A 20,913-nucleotide genomic window follows, 5' to 3' on the forward strand; every position below is an offset into this window, starting at 1 on the left:
TTCTTCTCCCAAGCCTAGATTTCTCCTCCTATTCTCTCTGCCCTCCAGCCCCGCCCATCTTTTCTCTGCCTGGCTATTGGCCTTTCAGCTCTTTATTAAACCAATCAGGTGCCTTAGGCAGGCAAAGTGAAACAAATGTAACACATCTTTTCACAGTTAAAGTAATATTCCACAGCATAAATAAACGCGATACATCTTTACCTAGGTAAAATAATATTCCATGATCTCAGAATTTCCCCAGGGACCTGCCCTGAGAAGATTCCTCCCAGGGTCCTGGGGAAGACACTGCAGCTGGTGTGGGGGTATTCTGAGGGAAAAGAATCTAAGTACACGGGGGCCCTTTTGTCCATCCACTTTATTTCTCTAAGACAAAATTCTATCTACACAGCTTCAGTTCTGTTCTGACACTCAGTTCCTCTCTGTCCCTTGTTTGCTGTCCTCTCATAGCCCTAACTAAGCTCTTCTGCTATCGATCTCATCTTCATCCTCCGTTCCTCTGTCCCCCATCTTTCCTTCTTCTCCTACTCTCTTGACCTGATTCAAATCCACCTACCATCTGCAAAAACTTTTCCTTGCTTCTTACTCCATGGCCAACTCTAACCCAGAGTCAGGAACTCTGCCCAGTCTTCACTGGCACCTGGTTATGGAAAAAAAGAAAGAAAGAAAACCTTTTGTACTCAGTCAGTAGCTCTGGAATGCTACTAGGCCTGAAGGAAAGGGATGGCCTGAGCTTCATTTGCACAAGAAACAAAGCTATGCATCTACATATCCGCCTATCTCCTAGGCCTAGGAGACAGGCATTGTGTCTGTAGGGGTGTTGTTACCTAGTTCAGGTGAGCAGTAGGTCTGAGAAGTTTATACTGTTTGCTGTATGGCTAGGAGTATGAATGCACAAGAAATTAATAGCAGGAAACAGCTGATATATTAAAAGCTGGATAACATTAAATATTCCTTGATATTTGACTTCTCTAGGAGGACTCCTTGATCTTTCTAGGTATAGCTATATCATATACAGCTGAATCTCTATTTTATATTCTTGTGGCCTGCATCACCACAGCAGACAAGAGTTCAAAGATCTGCGGTCCCAGGCCTGTGCAGAGTGGACCACAGCGTCCGTTCCCATAGCTAGACTTGGTGGTGAGAGTTACCCAACTCTCTGTGCTTCACATCCAGATGTCTCCCAAGTCTCTACCACAACCCCAAAGAACAAACCCTGGCCCTCTGCAGCTGTGCCTGGGAATGAACAAGGACCCCTCTCACTTGTACTGTCATGAGGCTTGGCAAGAGAGACAGACTCAAACTCAACACAGGACACGGACCCAGGCTCAGCATGGGAGGAAAACCGGGTTTAGCAGGGGAGCTGAGCAGGGCAGACAAGTCCGCTCTTAGCTGGGAAAGTGGACCCAGGCTTCCAACAGATGAGCCCATGCTCATTACCTGTGGGGGATTGTGTTGATTGTGTTTGTTAACGTGGGAGCACTCATCTTAGTTTGGGTAGGGCCATCCCCTGACTGGCATCCTGGACTGTAGAGAGTCAGGAAGGGGAGCTAAGCATGCATTCATTGTCCCCTCTCCTGACCACGTCTCCATGGACGTAATACCACCATGGCTTCACGCTCCTGTGGCCTTGACTTCCACCATGATGGACTGACCTTCAGCTATGAGCTCGAATAAGCCCTTTCTCCCTTACCTTGCTCTTGAGTGTTTATCCCAACAAGGAAAGAAACAAAGACATACCTCCCGCCATCCTGCAGCTGATGAAGCAGCAGCATGGCCTTTGGAGACACAAGCTCATGACGACGGAACTTCCAGGATGTGATGCAGGTTCCTCCTCACTGGCCACAGCCGGTGTTCACGGTTCCACCCTAAAGCTAAGGATGGGGAGGTTTCTCCTAGTTACCCGCAGTGACTCCCTGTGATGGCTAGTTCTGTGTGTCAACTTGACACAAGCTAGAGTCAGCAGAGGAAGGAGTCTCAGCTGAGGAATGTCTCCTTGAGCTCCAGCTGTAAGGCACTTTATCAATTAGTGATCAGTGGGGAAGGGCCCAGCCTATGGTGAGTGGTGCCATCCCTGGGCTGCTGGTCCTGGGTTCTATAAGAAGGTGGACTGAGCAAGCCATGGGGAGCAAGCCAGTAAGCAGCTCCCCTCCATGGCCTCTGCATCAGCTCCTCCTTCCAGGATCCTGCCCTGTTTGAGTTCCTGTCCTGACTTCCTCCAGGGATGAACAGCCATGCGGAAGTGTAAGCCAAATAAACCCTTTCCTCCCCAGCTTGCATTTGGTCATGGTGTTTCATCACAGCAATAGAAACCCTAGGTAAGACAGTCTCTAAGTCAATATTCACTTTGGAGATACTCTCTGCTTGGTCCTTAACTCATAGATGGGCCAACCAGCCTCAGCCTGGTACTTACAGGGCACAAAGGTGGGCGGGTACACCCTTTCATGCCCCAGAGGCACTCAGTCAGCACAGCAAGAAGTAGGTGACAAAGTAGAAAAGGGAGAAGCTGGGCCACCCCACACCCCCCACCGCAGCATCTGCATATACAAGAACCCACTGGGAAGTGGGAGCCGCTGGGCCCTGCAAATGGAAACCAGGGTGGCAGCCGAAAGGGGGTGCACAGGACAGACCCTAGCAGGGGTTCTCCATAAACACAGGCATCAATCATTTGGTCAGTCAACAGCAAACCTGAGCGCTGGCCCAGCGGAGGCTGCCCCGCCGCCAGCAGCCCCTACAGAAGCAGGAGGCTCACACTTTCTAAATCACACAAATTAATTTAGAAATCAGAGCAGCTCCCGCAGCTAGACTGCAGATTTCAAAACAGCTTAACAAATTACCAAATCCCCTTTAAGAAGACAGATTATTCCAGCTCCTCTGCCGCCTGGTTAATTATGCATGCGCTTTTGTTAGGAGACGTTAAATATTCACTAGCTGTGGGCTTGCACTGGTGACCCACTGCTCATTTTTGTGCAGGGCAGCAGTGGTGGCCCTCAAGGTCCAGGCACATGGGGGTGCTGATCTTGAGACCACTGTACCAGGGCTTCCATACTGCTGAGCTGGTGCCGCCTCCCAGGCCACGAACCCACACAGCCCAGCTCATCCCATCCAGGGCTGCCGCAGTGTGAGGAGCAACCACGGGAGCCTGCCGGAGCTCTCAGATGCCAGTTAACCTGGGGCGGCTGGCCCAGTGCCTCCCCACCCCCACCCCAGTCTTCTACCCTCCCCCCAGATGTCCACGTCCAGTGGCTGGGTCTCAGTCTTTCTCCCTGCTCTCTGCCCTGATATGAAACCAAGAAGACCCCAAGATCTTCCAGGCCCAAGTTCCAGGTCTCTCCTCTAGAAATCTGGGTGCTCTGTCCAGGTTGTGTCCTCATCATTGACATTCAAAGGAAGCCAGGAGCACTCTAGGCTGTTGAATGCCTTATTTATTAAAGCTGTCCCCAAGCTACCCTGGAGTCTGTGGCCCTGGCTCTAAGGACAGCCAGAACCCTTGTGCCAGCCATACCAGGACCCTACTTGTCCCCTGGTGTCATGAGGACCCACCCCAGGGTCCCACTTGTCCCACTCTGTCCTGTGGGAGCTGAATCCCCATTTATACCCATGGTCTAGACTCACAACCTGGAGGCCAGGCCTGTCTGCAGCAGGGGTCCCAGCTGTCCCGGGTCCCACTCCTACCACCACCACCCTCCAACAGCCCCTTTCTTTTCTAGGCCACCAACATTCATTGACTTGTCCTTGACACTTGAAGAGAGAGCTAGGGAGAGGTCACCCCTAGGGCGCTAGGCAACAGAGCCATCCTGCTCTACCCACCCAGCTTCCTGGCCAGAGGGCTTCCCCCCACCTCCCCCACCAACACCCAGCAACAGAGCTCCCAACTTGGCGCAGCTAGAGATAACTTCCAGGTACCTTCCTCAGGCATTCCCAAGTAACATCCACAATGGGACCAAAATGTGATGGGAGTGGCTGGCCACTCACCAAACACCCCTCACTGCCACCACGGCCATGGGAGGCATGGGACACAGAGACTCCCGAGTGATAGCCAACCTCATACATATAGGCAGCTTGATTCTCCCTTGCAGAGGGACCAGTTTTGCCCTCCTACACACAAATACATATATACGCACGTGCATATATGCATACACATACAGACATATACTCATGCACACATATGCATGCACATATGACCACACAAGCATATTCACACATGCACACATACCCGTGTGTGTGTGAGCACACACACACACACACACATATGCATGTACATATTCCTACACATTTGCACACATGTCTTCATTTATACACAAGCATACATACACACACACACACACACACACATGCATGCACGCACGCGCGCGCGCGCCACACCCATAAATACAAGAGCTGACTTGTACACACGTGTGGTAGCACAAGTATTGCTGACATGTGTACACAACAGTGTCACTCACATGTAAGTATGCACCTTCACATGCACATGACCACAGGGAAACCCAAAAGGGTCCCAACATTGGTGCCTTCTTGGGTCTCATCCATGAGGCCCAGCTGGGAAGTGCCCCTAGGGCTCCTTGTCCTGAGCCTGAGGCGGGGAAAGATTCGTGCAGGGCATCCTGGCCAGAGAAAGGTCTGAATGCTACAGATAGGTCTAGGGTCAGGGCTAGAGGCAGGGATAGGATCAGGGCCAGGACTGGGGCTGTGACTAGTCCTAGGATCGGCCTAGAACAAGGGTTGAGGCTAGGGCAGTTGGGATTACAGTTATGGGAAGGGTTAGGGCCGGTGCTAGGATTAGTCTTATGACTGGGCTTAGATTTCAGGCTAGGTATAGATCAAGGTGTAGGGTTAAATTTTGGTTAGGCTTATGAGTAGGAATGGGCTTATATTAGGTTTAAGGTTATATGTATGGCTAGATGTAGGCATAGGGATCAGGTTTGTTCAGGATTAAAGTTTGGGTAGGGTAGGCGTAAGTCCATGATTACACTGAGCCCATCCCTATGAGGTCTGTGTGAGCATGTGCCAGGGGTCCTACCAAATCGGCCTTGTTGGACTTGGTATGATCTGAGCCTTAGGGTAACCCTGCCCTTTGACCCTACCCAAACCTGTCACTCAGCACTGTCGGCTCACACCTGGGTCGCCTGCTCCACCTTCCCCAGGCTGACTGCTCTGTGGGGACACGCTCAGGGCCCCTGCACGGTCTCTGCACGTGGCTTGGCCTGAGCACGTGCTGCAGTGGACAGGGGCTGGGTTTCAGGGTTTCAGGAGCCAGCAGTGGCAAGCGGCCACCAGTGCCTTTGCGCTCACTTTGGAAACTGTCAGTTCAGCAGTCTGGCTGAGGACCTGCTCCATGGTGGCCTTAAAACTGTCCACACTCATAAATCACCCGGGATTTAAACAAGCGCTGGTGGCAGGTAATTTTTCAGAACTCCCCCACACTCACACGCAGTCAGCGGCGTGGTGATGCAAGGATCGCGGGTGGGGTGGGGGGAGAATGAACTGAGATGGGGTTGACAGTATAACAATGCTGTCATCATCTCGGGGCTGCTTGCGGAGTTGGAGGTGAGGATGCTGGCAGTGGATGGTTAACCTGGCCATGCTGAGGCTCAGAGTGTCCTGCAGATGTCTTCCCGATCCTGGGGCTCCACCCAGCTGATGGCGCTAACGCCCACCTCCTCCTGTGACAAAGACACAACCCACAGCACAGCTCTCTTCTGAGTCTGGACTCCCCCACCTTCCCAGACGTCCTTGTGGGCAGGCAACACTTGGCATGGGGAGGGGACGTGCTAATGGCGGGATTCAAACACCCAGGCAAGAGCCCAGAGCTTCCTGCAAGTCACAGGTGATTGGCCCCACGTCCAGGAGGAAGTTAAAGGCTTCCTCTAGACATTTTTAAAGATCGCCATCTCCTTTAGTAGAAAGATGTGCTGCCCCACAATGCCTGTCTCTCCAAACGACTCTCAGATCACGGCCTGGAGCCAGGTTCTGCGGGTGACGTCTGAAGATCCATGTGGGCTGGGATCAGGGCTCAGTTAGGGCTGGCACTAGGGCTCATGTAGACAAAAGCCAGGATTCAAATATGAGGCTGAGATCTGAGTGCTATGAGGTAAGATCAAGAATCCATGTGTGCTGGGATCTAGGACCAGTTCCGGACTGAGCCAAAAGTCCCTGACACAGGCTCAGAGTGGTGATGTTCACGGTCACACAGACGGTGACACAGAGGCTGATGTCTTCTCCAGACCCCACTGTTCTTCCTCAGCTGGCCAGAGGAGGATCCAGCCCAGTTACTTAGTTATGCAAGTGCAGGTCGTCTTTGGTTCTGCATCTAAAGCTGCAGAAGTGCCCATCTGACCCCTGGGAAGTGATGGGAAAGGAGGGCCCAGTCTAACAAAGATGGACTTGGGCATAACCCAGGCCAACAAGCTTTCTCTGTCACTGGGCACCACGGGAGGACAACCAGAACCCTGGCCACTAGAAGCCCACAGGGCCCAAAAAATGTCTGCAGCCCCCTGCTAGGAAGGCCCTGACTGGATACCGTTCACTTTAGGTCCCAACCAGGTAAGGGCATTTTGATGAGCCTGGAGGGTTACTGGTACCCCAGAGCAGGGCCTAAGTCTCTAAGGAAGCACATAACACCAAGGTACTCCCAACCCCACAAGGCTGTAACACCCCACCGACCTAGTATGGCACCTGTGAATTTGTAGTTTACAAATACAAAGGCTGCCTTCATCCAGGCACCTGTGTGGTTCCTTCCTGACCTGCAAGTCGCTCTTGGTGGTCCTGCCTCTGAGCAACACATTGCCCCTGCAGGGCTCCCTTTGGATATAAGGGCTCCTGGACCTCGAATGGCCTAGAACAGCCACACCAACTGTGGCACAGCCTCCCAGAGCCAGCCCAGGTAAGGGTGCATCCTGACCTTCTCTGGCCAGTCCTCCTACGCCACCTGGTGGCCATATCCTCACATGATTCAGGCAGCACCAATGGATGCCTGTCCGTCCCCTGGCGAGGCAGGACCACCATCCTGACTGGCCTTTGCAGACATTTGCAGAGATCAGCATTTGGGGAAACTGAGGAACCCAGTCACCGGGCTGGCTTCTGGCACAAAAGCGCCTTCGCTCTTGAGGAGTCCTGATTGTCACAGGAGCCCCATCCCCGGAGGGCAAATGGCAATAAACACAAATGCAAGACATCAACCGGCCCAGGCAGAGCAGCTCCTGATTGCTAATCACATCCTCATTCCTGTAGCTCTTTAAAACCCTTCCTGAGCCACATTATTGTCTCCAAAGAGCTGTTATTACTCTTATAAAAAAAACTTATAAAAATTCTAATCAACATTGGTCTTAAACGGAACCATCTCGCATGCTGGCTGCTTCCTCCTGTGCGGGTCTGGGGAAAATGAGAGGCCTTTACGAGGCGCCACTCGCCACCTCCCTTCAACCTCATTGCTTTTGCTGTCTACTGAAGTGTTAAGGATGGGGCCTGGGGCTGTAGTTAGTTATTGACACTCCTATATTCAGGCAGCCAGGACCAGAGGCCCTTAAAAAGTTGGGAGTCCTGATGCCAGCGCGCGCTGTGGTCCCAGCTCCCCCTGGCCAGAGCAGCTCTGCGTCACCCTGACTTCCTGCTTCAGCTGGCTAACACAAAAGGAGGCCAGGAACACAGCGGAGAGGCCAGCCAACGTGTGAGTGGATAAGCAGCTAAGGGCCCGGGCAATGAGGTGCCACGTGTACCTTCAGATTGTGTTCAGGACAGGCCCATGGAAAACATGGCCCGTGTCCAGCCTGGGCCATCTCAGGAACCCATACGACCTGAAGCCAGACCATCTCGCACCAGGTCAGCCATGCACCAGACTCTCGCCTGGGCCTCAGGTGCTCACAGATGAATGCAGGTGCAGGCGGACGGCAGCCACAGGCTGGGGCTGACCTTCAGCTGACCGTGTACCCAGTACCCGTGGCAGCTCCTGCAGTCAGGAGAAGCCTGTCCCTGGGAGGATCGTGGGAAAGCAGGGTGTTGGGGCCCCTGATCATGCGATACAGCCCAAACCAAAGACCACGCTGGCTGATACAGCACAGACCACAGGCCCTTTTCCTCGGGACCTCAAGGAATCGCGGTGGTAACAATGGGGTTCAGGGCAGTTCCTGGCCATAGTCTTGCCCTGAGCATTGCCTGACCTGTCTGCTGGCATCTCTGGGCCTGGATCCCACACTGCAGGGCCCGGTAGTGCTGGGAGATACCATGTGAGAGGCAGGTACAGTTGTACATGCCCTGACGCAGCCACAGGCAGAGCTGTGGCAGCCTGAGTGGCACAGACCCTGCTGAGGAGCCGTTCACCACAGACAGCGTGGCTCCATCCCAGATGCTAAGGACGTCCCCACAGGCTGCTTGCCACCAAGCACATCTTTGCCTCCTTGGTGCACCCCAGCTGCAGGACGGCAGGTCTGGGCAGATGGACAGGAGGAGCACCGGGTGACAGGAAGTCCAACCCAGGGAGCCGCTGGGGACTGAAGGTGCTTCCTCACCTCAAGACGTGAGTCTGAGATGTCCCAGGAGAGAGGGACAGAGGGACACTGAATGCAGGGCATATCTCAGGGTGACTGCTGAGCCTCCTGGAGTCTCACCCCGGCCAACAGTTCAGCCAATGTTTGGAGGTGGTGCCTGTGAGTGTCGTAGACAGGCCTGTGAGGCCATGGGGCCCATGAAGCTGGCGTCTGTTTCCCGGGAGCCAACAGCATCTTCGGGGTACGCGTGGCCCCTCCTCCTTCCTAGAACGCTAAGGACCATCCCAAACAGCATTCTTTTGCCATGTCAGGAGGGTTGCCATCACCACAGCAGGTGTGCGAAGTGTGAAGGTCCTGGTGTCCAGGGCCCCTGGAGGCGTGAACTAGCAGGTGTTCAAGGGCCTCGCAATCCCCCAAACAGGCTCCTCCCTCTGGAAGCCACTCTGTGTGGCTGCTGAGACAGGAAGCACCTGAGTCCTTCCCCTGCATCCACTCTGACTGCAAACAACCTGGACCCCCCTGACCACAGACAGAAATCTTCCAGGCATGCTTACCTGTCAGACCAGGGCCAGGGCACCTTTAAGGGGCCAGCGGGGGGGGCGGTCTCCAGAGAGGGACCACTGTGCTCTGAAGTCCCAGCAGCCTTGGGATAAGATCGGGAGGAGGAGGACGGTCTGAGGGGAGCATGGGCTCTCCTGGGGTGGGAGGGGGGCTGTGCTTAAGGCGGCCTGTGATGGGACTTGGGCCAGGCACTGGAGACCACAGAGCCAGCTGTGGAACAGCAGCCACGTGTTAAGGTGCCTGGCTGCCCCCCCTTCCCCCCACCCCCCACTGGTTCTTTTCTTCTACCCCAGCGGGAGAACAGATGGGCTCCCACAACAAAGGAGCACGCAGTCCTCAGCATTTCCCAAACTCCAGAGCCTCCTCTTCTGAGCTGGGGTGCTTCCTGGAAACCTCTTAACAGGAAGAGTTGTCCAAAAAGGAAGTGGACAGAGAGGCTTGGAGGAGAGCGTGTCCTGCAGTGCTGCGGGGTGAACAGGAGGAGGGGGCCTGGAGGTGGGGGATGAGTAAGAGAGCGCCACAGCAGGCCATGGAGCAGATAAGGATAGACAGGAACCAGAGCAGAGACCAGGGCGGGTAAGAGAAGGAGCGGGGCAAGGCAGCCACTCACTCTACCTCCCTGAGCTCCAATTCTCTCCCCCCAGGGATCCTGGAGTCCACACCTGCCTTAAAAGCCACCTCATGATGGCATGCGTGGGAAACACTCCCTTAGAAGAGAACAAAGATAGGATGGGAGAAATCCATCAGGCGGCCTTCCCAACCGCCACAGAGATTAAAATGCACGATCTTTCGATATGGGGCTAATAAAGTGAGCCGTCCCTCGCTGCAGAAATGAGCCATAACTCAGTGAAGATGCGCGCCAGATAAACTCTGCGTGGGGCCGGAAAGCGGTGGCCCACCACAGCATCCTCCCAGCTGTGGCCAGGGCTGACAGTGGTGGAGAATCAGGGCACCCACTATGGCCTTCCGCTGGGCCCTTTATTTCTAACAACCTGCTTGGGGTTGAGGGGGAAGGACTAGAAAATGAGACTCTTGACCAGCACCCACTATAGCGTGGATGGAGGCCAGGTTACCATGGTGTTTTTCAGAGGCCTTTGCAACCTGTGTGCTTGCCTGGTCTATGGAAGGACAGACCAACTGGGTCAGAACTCATCAGTGTTTGCCATCAGTATGGACAGAATCTGATGGCTTGGGGTCATGGTAAGGTTACCCTGAAGATACACCTACCCAGGTCCTGCCAAGGATCCCTACAAGACAACCATGTCCAGGGAGTTCCAGACTTGACCTTTTGCTCAAAAGTGCTACCTGCTCCAAGCTCGTTTTCTTGGGAACATTCTAGAAGCCCAGACTCGAGCCCACCCAGCATTGTATACTCAGCTCACACAGAGTTCCTTGCTCACAGTCAGGGAATTCCCCCATTACACACTTTAGACTTGATCAACCACCACCTCAATGTGGCTGCCACGGCTGTGGAAGCTATGGCATGGATGCTACCTCGTAAGTACCAGGCTCACTCTGGCAAATGAAATGCACAAATCAGTGGGAGGAAGGCGACTGCCAGGGAGAAGCACGTGAGAGACCTACATGTGAGAGACCTCTTCAGGAAGCAGCCTCTCTGGGCTCACCCCCTATCTGTCAGGGTCCTGTGGGACCTTGGGCACCTGCATGCTGGTGAGCAGTCCATGCAGGAAGCCTGTATCCCTGGCAGGGCCTGACATACAGATTCCAAGGCTTCTCTTCCTCCCTCCACAGCCCACACCACCACCACCACCTCCGCCGCCGCCGTGTGGTCCTGCCTCCCAAGGGGCCAAACCAGCTCTGGAAGCTGACAGTTTCCCAACAGCTAGGCTCTTAGACACTATTACACGGAGAATACCACCTAAAAGCCCTAAATAACTCCCCAAAAGGGAAACCCAGCCGTTTACCACAGAATCAATTCACCTCTAATTTTAATGCTCTGAAAAGGTATTTTTCTTAATGACTCCATTATTTGTTCAAGCGGAGAGCCATAAACTCCCTACATACTCCAGGCTGTCTCTTTCTCTCCTTGCCTGCCTTGTCAGGAAGTGTTTACAGCCATCTTCGCACAGACAGAGCACAGCTCCCATCGAGTGGCGATTTTATACGATACTCCCGATCCCAAGAACTATAAAGTCTAGAACTTAATTAGACCCATCAGCTCTCGGGCTGCTGAGGCCACAATTGTGTGGATAGCACCCAGGAAGCCTCTCACCCTAACAGGCAGGATCCATGTGGATTCATGAGCACAAAGTCAGAACACTGAAGTCAGCATTGGGGGCTCCCTGCTCCCACCAGGCAGGGGCACAGGACCCATCCAGCCCAGTGTCCTGATATTGGGGGTTAAAGGACACTTTCCTGTGGCTTGAATATGAAGTTTTCCCTGTAGGTTTATGAAGCAGAGCTCAGAGGTGGGGCGATGGGAAACAACTGGATCCCTAGGCGTCTGACTTTCTCCATGACTTGCCACCGAGGGATGCTTATTTGGAGGAAGTGGAAATATTAGCAAGTAGAGCCTAGCTAGAGAAAGAGGACCATGAAGGATGTCTTCTTCCATGCCCCCCCCCAACGCCACAGCCACCACCGTTTCCCAGTTGCTGAGACATGAGTGACTCTGCCCCATCATGGCCTCGCCTCTGTCATGTTCAGACAGGACTCTGGCCCACAGTGGAGCCAGCACAGCATGGGTTGAAACCTATGAAATCACGGGCCAAAATAACCCCCCCCCCCAAGTCATTTCCTCAGCTATTTTGGCATGGGGGAAAAAAACTAGCATGCTCCCCCTGCATGTGCTCTGAGAGGGCTTTGTTCCAGCCACAGGCATGGGCCATGTCAGCCGCTGAGGGGGTGACTGCAAGGTGGGCACCTGGGAAAGCGGGTAACTCTGTGTCACCAGTGCGGGCACCTCCCCGCACCCCAGAGCAGAACTGTGGGCAGTGGGCAGTCTGTTTCCACGGCAAGCATTGCTTTCACACAGCAGCGTCCGCACAGGGGCCAGTGCCCGGTGGCAGGATGGAGCTGGGGGAGTGGGCAAGTGCCGTGGACTGGAAAGGCCAGAGCTAGAAGGCAGGCGGGAGCTGGCAGGCGGGAGCTGGCAGTCTGCCTCTCCCGACCCAGGGACGCCTCTGCTCAGGGCTGCCTGGTCCATGGAAGTGCTGAGCCTCCTCCAACTTTGCAGGACGAGGGGGTCTGAGAGGCGGGCAGCAGGGCTACCCCGGACACTGCACAGCGGCAAGGGGCAATGGAGGTGGCACCGGAGGGCACACAGCCGGGTAAAGCCAGAGGGACGAGGTCAGATGGACACGGCTGGGCTAGGCTGGGAGAGATTCCCCTGACAACCCACACATGACTTCTGACCAGTATCTCTCCTCACAGTCAAGTGTCCTCACGGTGCCTCTGTCCCTTCCTCTAGCAAATCTGCCAGATAATTATCATGAATCTGAATAACTAACTATACACGGCCACTGTCCATGGGTCCCCAAGACCTGCAAATTGGGGGCCAGAGCCTATTGCCTGGAGAGCATTAGACAAGGCCCAAACATAGCTCCCAGCTCTGCCTGGTTGTGCGCACACACACACCCGAGGCATAAGATTCTTACTCTCCTGGACCCCTTCCCCTTGCACCGTCCCCATCCATAAGGGCAGAGGAGGGGAAGGACACACTAACCCAAGGAGACACCTTAGCCACCGTGAGCTCAGCATAAGGCAGTGTGTGTACACCTGTCTGGCACAAGCTTGGCTGTGGAGTACACACAAGACCTGTTGCAAAGTCACACCTGTCAGTACCTGCAAACAGAGCGGTCCAGTCCTGAGCCTGACTGGCCATCTGAAGTTCTTGCTTGTCCCATGCACCAAGAGGACTCACAACTATTTCATGAAGGAGCATGTACCCTCCGCCCAGTTAAACTCGAGTCGGTGGATCTTAAAGTGACACCCATGTGACTCTGTAGGTATGTAGGTACAATGCCCACAGCAATGGCAGAAGTGACCTTGCCCTAGGCGGTGACACCTGCACCTATTCAGCCTCCAAAGATGAGTACACCTAGGTGCTCATCTTAAAAGTGCGTTGAGTGCTGTGTGCTGCTCAGGGAGAGAGAGAGAGAGACAGAGACAGAGACAGAGACAGAGACACACAGAGAGAGAGACAGAGACAGAGAGACAGAGACACACACACAGAGAGAGACAGAGACAGAGACAGAGACACAGAGAGAGAGAGAGACAGAGACAGAGACAGAGAGAGAGAGAGAGAGTTCAGTGTTCTGCAGTATACAGAAAGCTACTTCTGTGTGAGACAGAAGCCCAGCCCAGGGTCCCCACCCGCAGCCTCACCCCATGCCCTAGCCTTAAAGCCCTGCACAGCTGTGCCTTCTTCTGCCAGGACCAAATCCTCCCTGCCACCCCTGGCTCTGACCCTGACTGTTCCCTGTCCAGCCTTATTGCTTGTTCTGCATTTCCTACCCACACTAAGCAGACAGTCCTCCTGGCAAGCTGTCACTGTCGTTCGCCAGAGGTCCTCAGAGGGGTCTGGCGCAGGCCAGTTTTTAAATTACCTTTCCTGTGGAACTTGCCTGACTGCTTTTCTCCTGCAGACAGGTGAACAGACAGAGAGACTGGAGAAGCCGAGGAGCAGTGCTGAGATGAAAATTCCTGGCACGGCCAATCAATTTTGTTGTTAGCAAGATTAGAAACGAGACCTGACAAGGAAAAGCTAGCTTTGTCTGTGAGGTCCTCAACTCGGAACGTTCTAGGCTGTTCCAGCAGCCCCTCCCTCCTTCTCTGAGCTCTCATCTGTGCTGCTCCCTGCCCTGGCCTCCTGCAGGATTTACCTGTGCTATCCACCCACCCACCCTGCAGGCTCAGGAGCCCAGGAAGCCAGAGAGAGCGAAAGGTGCTGCTCCCAGCTCACCCCGGCCCCGCCCTCCCTCTCCAGGTGAGAGGTAAGCACTGGACAGGGGAAGGAGAAGCGGACACAGTGCCATAGGGACACATCTTCCTTCTCTCCACGTCCCAAGACCTCTGTCAACCTGGCTCACCTCCTCCCTCTCCAGCCTATACTCTCCAGCAGGCACAGACTCAAGGCGCATGCTCTGTGTCCATGCTGAGGTCTAGCAGCCATCCCCATAGACCCCGCTCCTTCCAGCCCCTGCGCCGTCATCTGAGCCTACCACCCGCATCCGTTAGTTTGTGCCACTCTCCCGTAAGGCCGTCTACACGGTGGGTACCAAAGGCGGTGCTTACCCCTCGCCACTGAGAGGGCCCCTCCTCTATGCTCTGAGGGGACATCGGTCACTTTAGGCCTTTCTGATTTTCTCACCAGCTCCAGCAGCAACTGAGTGCTTTAGTGCTACAGAGTAACCTAGGTCCATGGCAACCTAAGCTACCTGCTCACATGACTGAATAACGTCCTCTGCCTAGGTGGAGTCTGGTGTCCTAACAGGTCTCGGTCTGTGATGGGCAGACCCAGTGGACCAGAGCTTTCCATCTCTGATGGGAAAGCAGAATGCGGTTCCTAAAGGCACCGTGCTCCGCATCTCTCACTAGGGTCTATCAGAGACACCATGCAGCTCTGACTCTGCTGTGGTACCTAACACTGGCCAGGCCAACTGTGGTGGTGTGAATAGCGCTGACCCGTGTGACTCTGTGTAGACCAGGAGTCGTCTCAGAGACCGGACAATGACAGAAAAAGGAGGAGGAGGAGGAGGAGGAGGAGGAGGAGGAGGAGGAGGAGGAGGAGGAAGAAGAAGAAGAAGAAGAAGAAGAAGAAGGAGGAGGAGGAGGAGGAGGAGGAGGAGGAGGAGGAGGAGAAGAAGAAGAAGAAGAAGAAGAAGAAGAAGAAGAAGAAGAAGAAGAAGAAGAAGAAGAAGAAGAAGAAGAAAGGAGGGATGGACAGCAGCAAGGCTGTGTTCACTGCCCTCGCTCACAAGGTGAGAAACAAAAGATGTGACTCTTCCGCTGCTGCGTCCTGAGCAAGAACAGCCCACGGGAGAGGATACAGAGACTTCATTCCATCGGGTACCACACCCACAAGAGCAGGTTCAGTGGAGGCTGACACTAGGCTAGGCCAGGTACGCACTATCACTTGCCTCTAGGCTAGACAGAGTCATTCTTCCTCGTTTGCCATTGGACTAAGACAGGTGATCCATCATCATCCGCCTTTGAGTTAAGCCAAGTGATCCATTGTGATCTACCATTGGTCCAGGCTGGGTGATCCATCATCATCTGCCTTTGAGCCAAGCCAAGTGATCCATTGTGTGATCTGCCATTGGTCCAGGCTGGGTGATCCATCCCCATCTGTCATGGACTAGATGATCTACCACCACCTGCCAGGACCCATCTGGTTCATCAGATCCCACACAGTAGAGCGGAGTAGGGATGCAGTGAGACCACAGCCTGCATCCTTTGAGTCTTGAAGTGATACTAATTTCTGTAAAGTCCCTTATGGGCTATATGGTCTTACTTTTTTGGCCAAAGGTGGAATTGGCCATCTCTCTGGTTTTCATCATGCCCAGTGGCTCTTATTTCCACTGGCCAGGAAGCTGATGTGAAGTCTATCCCAGCCCTAAGTGAAAACAACCCCAGTTATGCACTAGGAGCCTGGGTTTGACTCCAGAGACTTTTTTTTTTTTTCGGTTTTTCTAGACAGGGTTTCTCTGTGTACTTTTGGTGCCTGTCCTGGATCTCATTCTGTAGACAAGGCTGTCCTCGAACTTACATAGATCTTCCTGGCTCTGCCTCCCGAGTGCTGGGATTAAAGGCGTGCGCCACCACTGCCCTGCTCCAGAGACGTTTTACCACTGGGCTCATTTACCACTGAGCTGCTAAGTCAGTGGTTCTCAACCTATGGGTCATGACCCCTCTGGGAGTTGAACGACCCTTTCACAGGAGTTGCCTAAGACCATCCTGCATATCAGATGTTTATATTATAATTCATAACAGTAGCAAAATTACAGTTATGAAACAGCAATGAAAATAATTTTATGGTTGGGGGTCACCACGACATGAGGAACTGTATTAAAGGGCCGCGGCGTCAGGAAGGCTGAAAACAGCTGTTCTAAGCCCTCACTCTCACCATGGTGGTGTTATCGATCCCCTAATGTCAAGAGCAACTCAGATTCTGAATCCAGCAGCTGTCAGAACATCTGGGCATGCCTCCCTCCCTGAGTATAGTTACTGTTGAGTCTCTCATACTGCCTCGCCTTGTGCGGCCTCAGTGAGGCTACCCCTGTGGATGGTGTAAGGGTCGGGAGAACTTGTACCCCCCACCTGGGCTAGGGACCCCAGTGAGGGACCCAGCCAGTGTCCAAGGAAGGAAGCACACATAGAAGGCACATCTGAGCCACCAGAGACCCTATTCTGAGCTCTTGGCTGCTGCCATGATGATAGCACAGACTGGGTGTCCATTTGCCCACCCCTCCTGGATTTCAGCACGTACCATATGCAGCAAAGCAAGCGTTTCCACAGAGGAAGGTCAGCTGAGCTCACTGGGCATTGACTACCTCATGACACAATGAAGTAGTGGTGATCTTGGGCCCCGCCCCAGGCTCTGGGCCAATGGTTCTCAACCTTTCCAACACTATGACCCTTTAATACAGTTCCTCATGTTGTGGTGACTCCCAACCATAAATTTTTTCATTGCTATTTCCTAACTGTAATTTTGTTACTGTTATGGATTATAATGCAAATATCTGTGTTTTCTGATGGTCTTAGGGGACCCCTGTGAAAGGGTCATTAGACCCCCCCCCCAAGGGGTCAAGACCCACAGATTGACAACCGCTGCTCTACGGTATCTTGTTCCAGCAGCTGTGTGGTTCTGGTGTGGCTGTGCCAGGTGCCACCGCTGTGCCTTGAGCATGACACTGTCTCCTCAGAGTCCTGGTCTTTGTCAGCCAGTGGGGCCACCACTGGAGCCCAGTGGGGCTCTGAGAAAACATGCAAAGGCCCAGTTTCTACCCCGCCCACAAGGACTTCTGTGATTGACAGCATGGCTCACGTGTGGACACGCACCTGCTCATGTCCCTGCACGAGACTTGAAGTCCGTGTGCTGCATGTGAAGGTTCTGCCTGGGACAGACACAGCCATCTTCCTGCCATGGGTCCTTGGGGCCCAGAGACCAAGGATGGAAAGCCAGCAAAGCCCACACAGGACCCCTGCCAAAGCTCCTGCTGTGGGCAGGAGCCTGGCTCTGCAATGGCCGTGACAGCCGGAACACCCTGAGACTGCCCGTCCTGAGCCGTGTACCCTCAGCAGGCTGGAGGTGGCAGACTGAGGCCTCTGGCCCCCCAACATCCCTGGGCCTACTCCAACCAGCCCCCAAGTCCCTGCTGGAGAAACAGCTGTCACAGCGGCTTTAGGCAATCCCCGTCTCCGTTACGGCTTATATACAGCACCCCAGGCGGCGGGCTTGTGGGGACGGGCTGACTTTATAAACAAAATTTATCATTGTAATTATGGTTCCTGGAGAGAGCTGAGGACTTTTACGGCCTCTTGGAGGTCATGAATAATTTAGGAAAATGGAACCAGGGTGCTTTTGTTAGTGTACAATTGGGCCCAGAGGTTCCCATTACCTGGCTGCGGGTGGCGTTGTGGCTGGTCATTCTGAGTGTCCCACTGGAGGGGACCAGCCTCTGACACCAGGAGCCCACCCTGTCGGGGGCCAGGGACACTGCCCAGCATCCTTGTCTTACTGAGGGTCTAGGCTCGTGAAGGGTGGCCAGGCTTGTCTGTCAGGGGTCCCTGCGTCAGCCAGAGACTAGCACGTGTCAGCCCCATAGCGAGGCTGTGACTGCACGACAGAGAAACATCACTCCCACGTGACCAGGATGCCGCATGGCACACGCTGTCCCCGCCACTGCTCCCTCTCCCTACAATGTGCTGTCCCAAGGCCTGTGAGACCCTTGAGAACTGCAAGAGGCAAGAAGCACCTTTGCTTACCTCCAGTGATGGAGGACTCACTACCTCACTGTTGGAAGTTCTTCCCTCAGACAGTTGTCTGGAAAAATTCCCCCAGTCTGCCCCACAAGACGCCCCCCTCCCCCCGGGCCTGTGGACCCAGCCCAGGCTCCCACCATATTCACTGGAGTCCTGTGTCAGCCCTAGCATTCCACAGCCTGCTCTCACCCCACCCTGTCACCTTTCCCTCTCTCCACTGTGGTCCCTACCCTCATATCACACACCCACCATCTACCGACGAGCCCGCCCCTACCTCCCACCCCCTGTTACCCACTCAGCCACGTCCAGTCTCCCTCTGGCCTTGGAGCCCCAGCATACCACATGCAGTAGACAGCTCTATCCCTGGTTTCTTCTCACCAGCCCGACCCCCCTCATGCGACAGCACCCAGGACCCCATGGGATCTCCGTGTGCCTCTATCTCTGAGCATCCAGGTTCCATTAATGCACCAGAACAAGCAGATGTAGCCTCAGACCTAAGGAGATGTCCAAACCCAGGCATGGTTGGCAGACCATGGTAGCTCAGGGGCTTCCAGCGATGGGAAGACCTTCCCGCGTCTTTGGCTTCTGGTGGCCACTGACATTCATGGCCTGTGACATCAGTCTGCACCGTGTGTCACACCATCTCCTCTCCTGCATCTGACCCCTGACCCCTGCCTCTTAGGACTTATGTGATGACCTTCAGTGTCCACAGGATACACAGTCCCATGTCCCCTTCCCATCTCAAGGTCCATATCATACTTGCAAAAACTCTCCCAGATGAGCTGCATTCATAGACTCCAGAAACCTCGCATAGATCTTTTTGGGGTACCACTGTTCAGCTTGTCACACAGGGTAACCCCAAACTCACCTCCATTTGGATACCATGAAAATCCTAATACATGTACATGGCCTCCCAGCCCTCCATCCATCTCCACCCAGATCTCATTTTCTAATCCCTAGGACATCCCAAACTCACTCATCTCCCGCCTGTGGAAACGTCATCTATAACCTGTGGAAAGTGGAATAATGCCCCAAAGACATCTCCATCCTCACTCCCCGGAGCTCAGACATTCTCAGTGTATTAGTAAATTGCCAGGTGCAGTTTAAGTTGTTTAAAGAGGACCTGAGAGCGAGTAGTCTCTCTCTTGTCTCTTCCAAAGCCCCCTGTTCTGGGTCAGCCTGGACTCTGGATCAGGAATGAGTGAGGGAAACAGCAAACAGCTAGAAGGTGAAATATTTCAAGGAGGCTACCATTGTTTATTACAGCGTATATAAACACCTGCAGTGGGAAAGAGCAGGCAACTGCCTCGGTTTCTCCAGTCAACTTCCGCTGGCTGTTGTAAGCTGATTTAGTGATTTTTATCTTCATTCACTCTCTCAATCAAATCAGTAAAGTCCTGATTTGACCATTCTTTGCCGTCTGTTGGCTGCTTCTATCGGCCGCCTGCTGTTTCTTGCCTTTTGTCTACTACGTGTTTAATGAAGTCATTCACTCACGGCTACAACAGCTCATTCTCCAGACAGGTACAGAACACGTGGTCATTGGCTGGTTGAAAACAAAGGTTACAGACAGGACTGGCCTTGTTGGAGACGTGGGATCTTTAAGATCAAGAGACTGTCGTGAATGTTGGGGGAGAGGCTTCAGCGGGTCCTTACCCATCAGAAGGATGAAGTGGTTCAGATGACCTCTTCTATTCCTGGCTTCCAAGCTGGGGAGAAAGACACAAGCAGGTGTGCAGGGATCTCTACGAGCTGGGAAAGGACATAGAGGGGCCTTCCCCAGAGCCTTGAAGGTACTGGCCCTGCTGCATCTTGCTCTCAGCCCACAGCGCAACTCTGAAGGAAGGAAGAAGGGCTAACATCAGCGGCATTTGTTCTAGAGACGATAGGAACACGTGCCCGCTCACATACCTAGCCAATGAATATCTGACCCAGAGGTCCTCAGTCAGCCCCCTGGGCCATCTGCCTTCAGCAGGAGCCCTCCTGCTTCCTCATGGCGCCCCCACCCACATTTCCCTATAGGAACAAGCCAGCCTGACCTCTTCCTACCCAAGCTCTTCCCTGTATCCAGTGAGGGATCCATCAGACCTAATCAGTCAATATCCCTTCTCACCCACCTCCCTGAGCCACTCCCAACCCTTCGCCTCTCTGTCCTGCTTCCTGATGCTCACACCTATCCGCAGACCCTTTGCGCGCAAACCCCACCTCAGAGTCTTTCAGAAGCCCCGAGGGTGATGGCTGACGTAACAGACAACATTGCCCCTACAAACGGAAAGTCCTGGGACACCCATGGCCCTGTGGTCCAGAGTCACAACCCCTCACCCCAGCAGTCTAGGCCACAATAGTAGGACAGAGAGCACCTCCGAACCACATCCCAAAGCTATGGATCTACAGAAGCCTGACTTCACTGACAGCGTCCCCAGGCTGCGTCTTAGCAGCAGCAATGACTTCCAGGCTGCAGCTCTGCCCACTAGACTGAGGCAGTGGGAAATTTCCTACCTGGGAGACCCTTCTGCTGCTGTAGCAGATAGGGTCCTGCGCCCCACCCCCAACCCTGCCCCAGACCCATCGGTAACTCCCGTCAACCTGAGTCCCTCACCGCCATCACCACTACCTGCTGCCCATCCCAGGAACCAGCGTGTGGTTACCCAAGGCCTGTGCTCTTTCCGCCTGCCTCGCCTTTCTGGAAGGGACCTTTGCCTTCCATCTGGACGAGAAAGCCTTGGCAGCTAGGCCAGCATGGTACAGCCAAGGGCTGATAAAACAAAGGTCACCGTGGCAGTCACAGGCCTTACTGTGTGGCCAGAGGAGCTGAAACTATAAAGCCCCCACGACCTCGGTCCCGTAGGTCACCTCCTGCTGGAGACTTTCAACGCCCTCCCAGGAAGGCAGCACCGGCTCCTTCTCGGTGTTCACTGCCTGTGGC

General features: G+C 54.1%; 1 long non-coding RNA gene across 2 annotated transcripts; it reads right to left on the reverse strand.

The window, feature by feature from the left end:
• Positions 1 to 19,216: 19,216 nt before the first annotated feature.
• LOC114703098 lies at positions 19,217 to 20,724 on the reverse strand. Of its 2 annotated transcripts, none has more exons than XR_005092922.1 (2): positions 20,636 to 20,724; positions 19,217 to 19,823 (listed from the first exon to the last, which is right to left on the reverse strand). It is a non-coding gene; the product is annotated as an uncharacterized LOC114703098 (long non-coding RNA). The 2 variants fall into 2 exon arrangements; XR_005092921.1 differs by having other exon boundaries at positions 20,602 to 20,724.
• Positions 20,725 to 20,913: the final 189 nt, after the last annotated feature.

The sequence above is a fragment of the Peromyscus leucopus genome, chromosome 14, assembly GCF_004664715.2.
Source record: "Peromyscus leucopus breed LL Stock chromosome 14, UCI_PerLeu_2.1, whole genome shotgun sequence".
Taxonomy (NCBI): Eukaryota; Metazoa; Chordata; class Mammalia; order Rodentia; family Cricetidae; genus Peromyscus; species Peromyscus leucopus.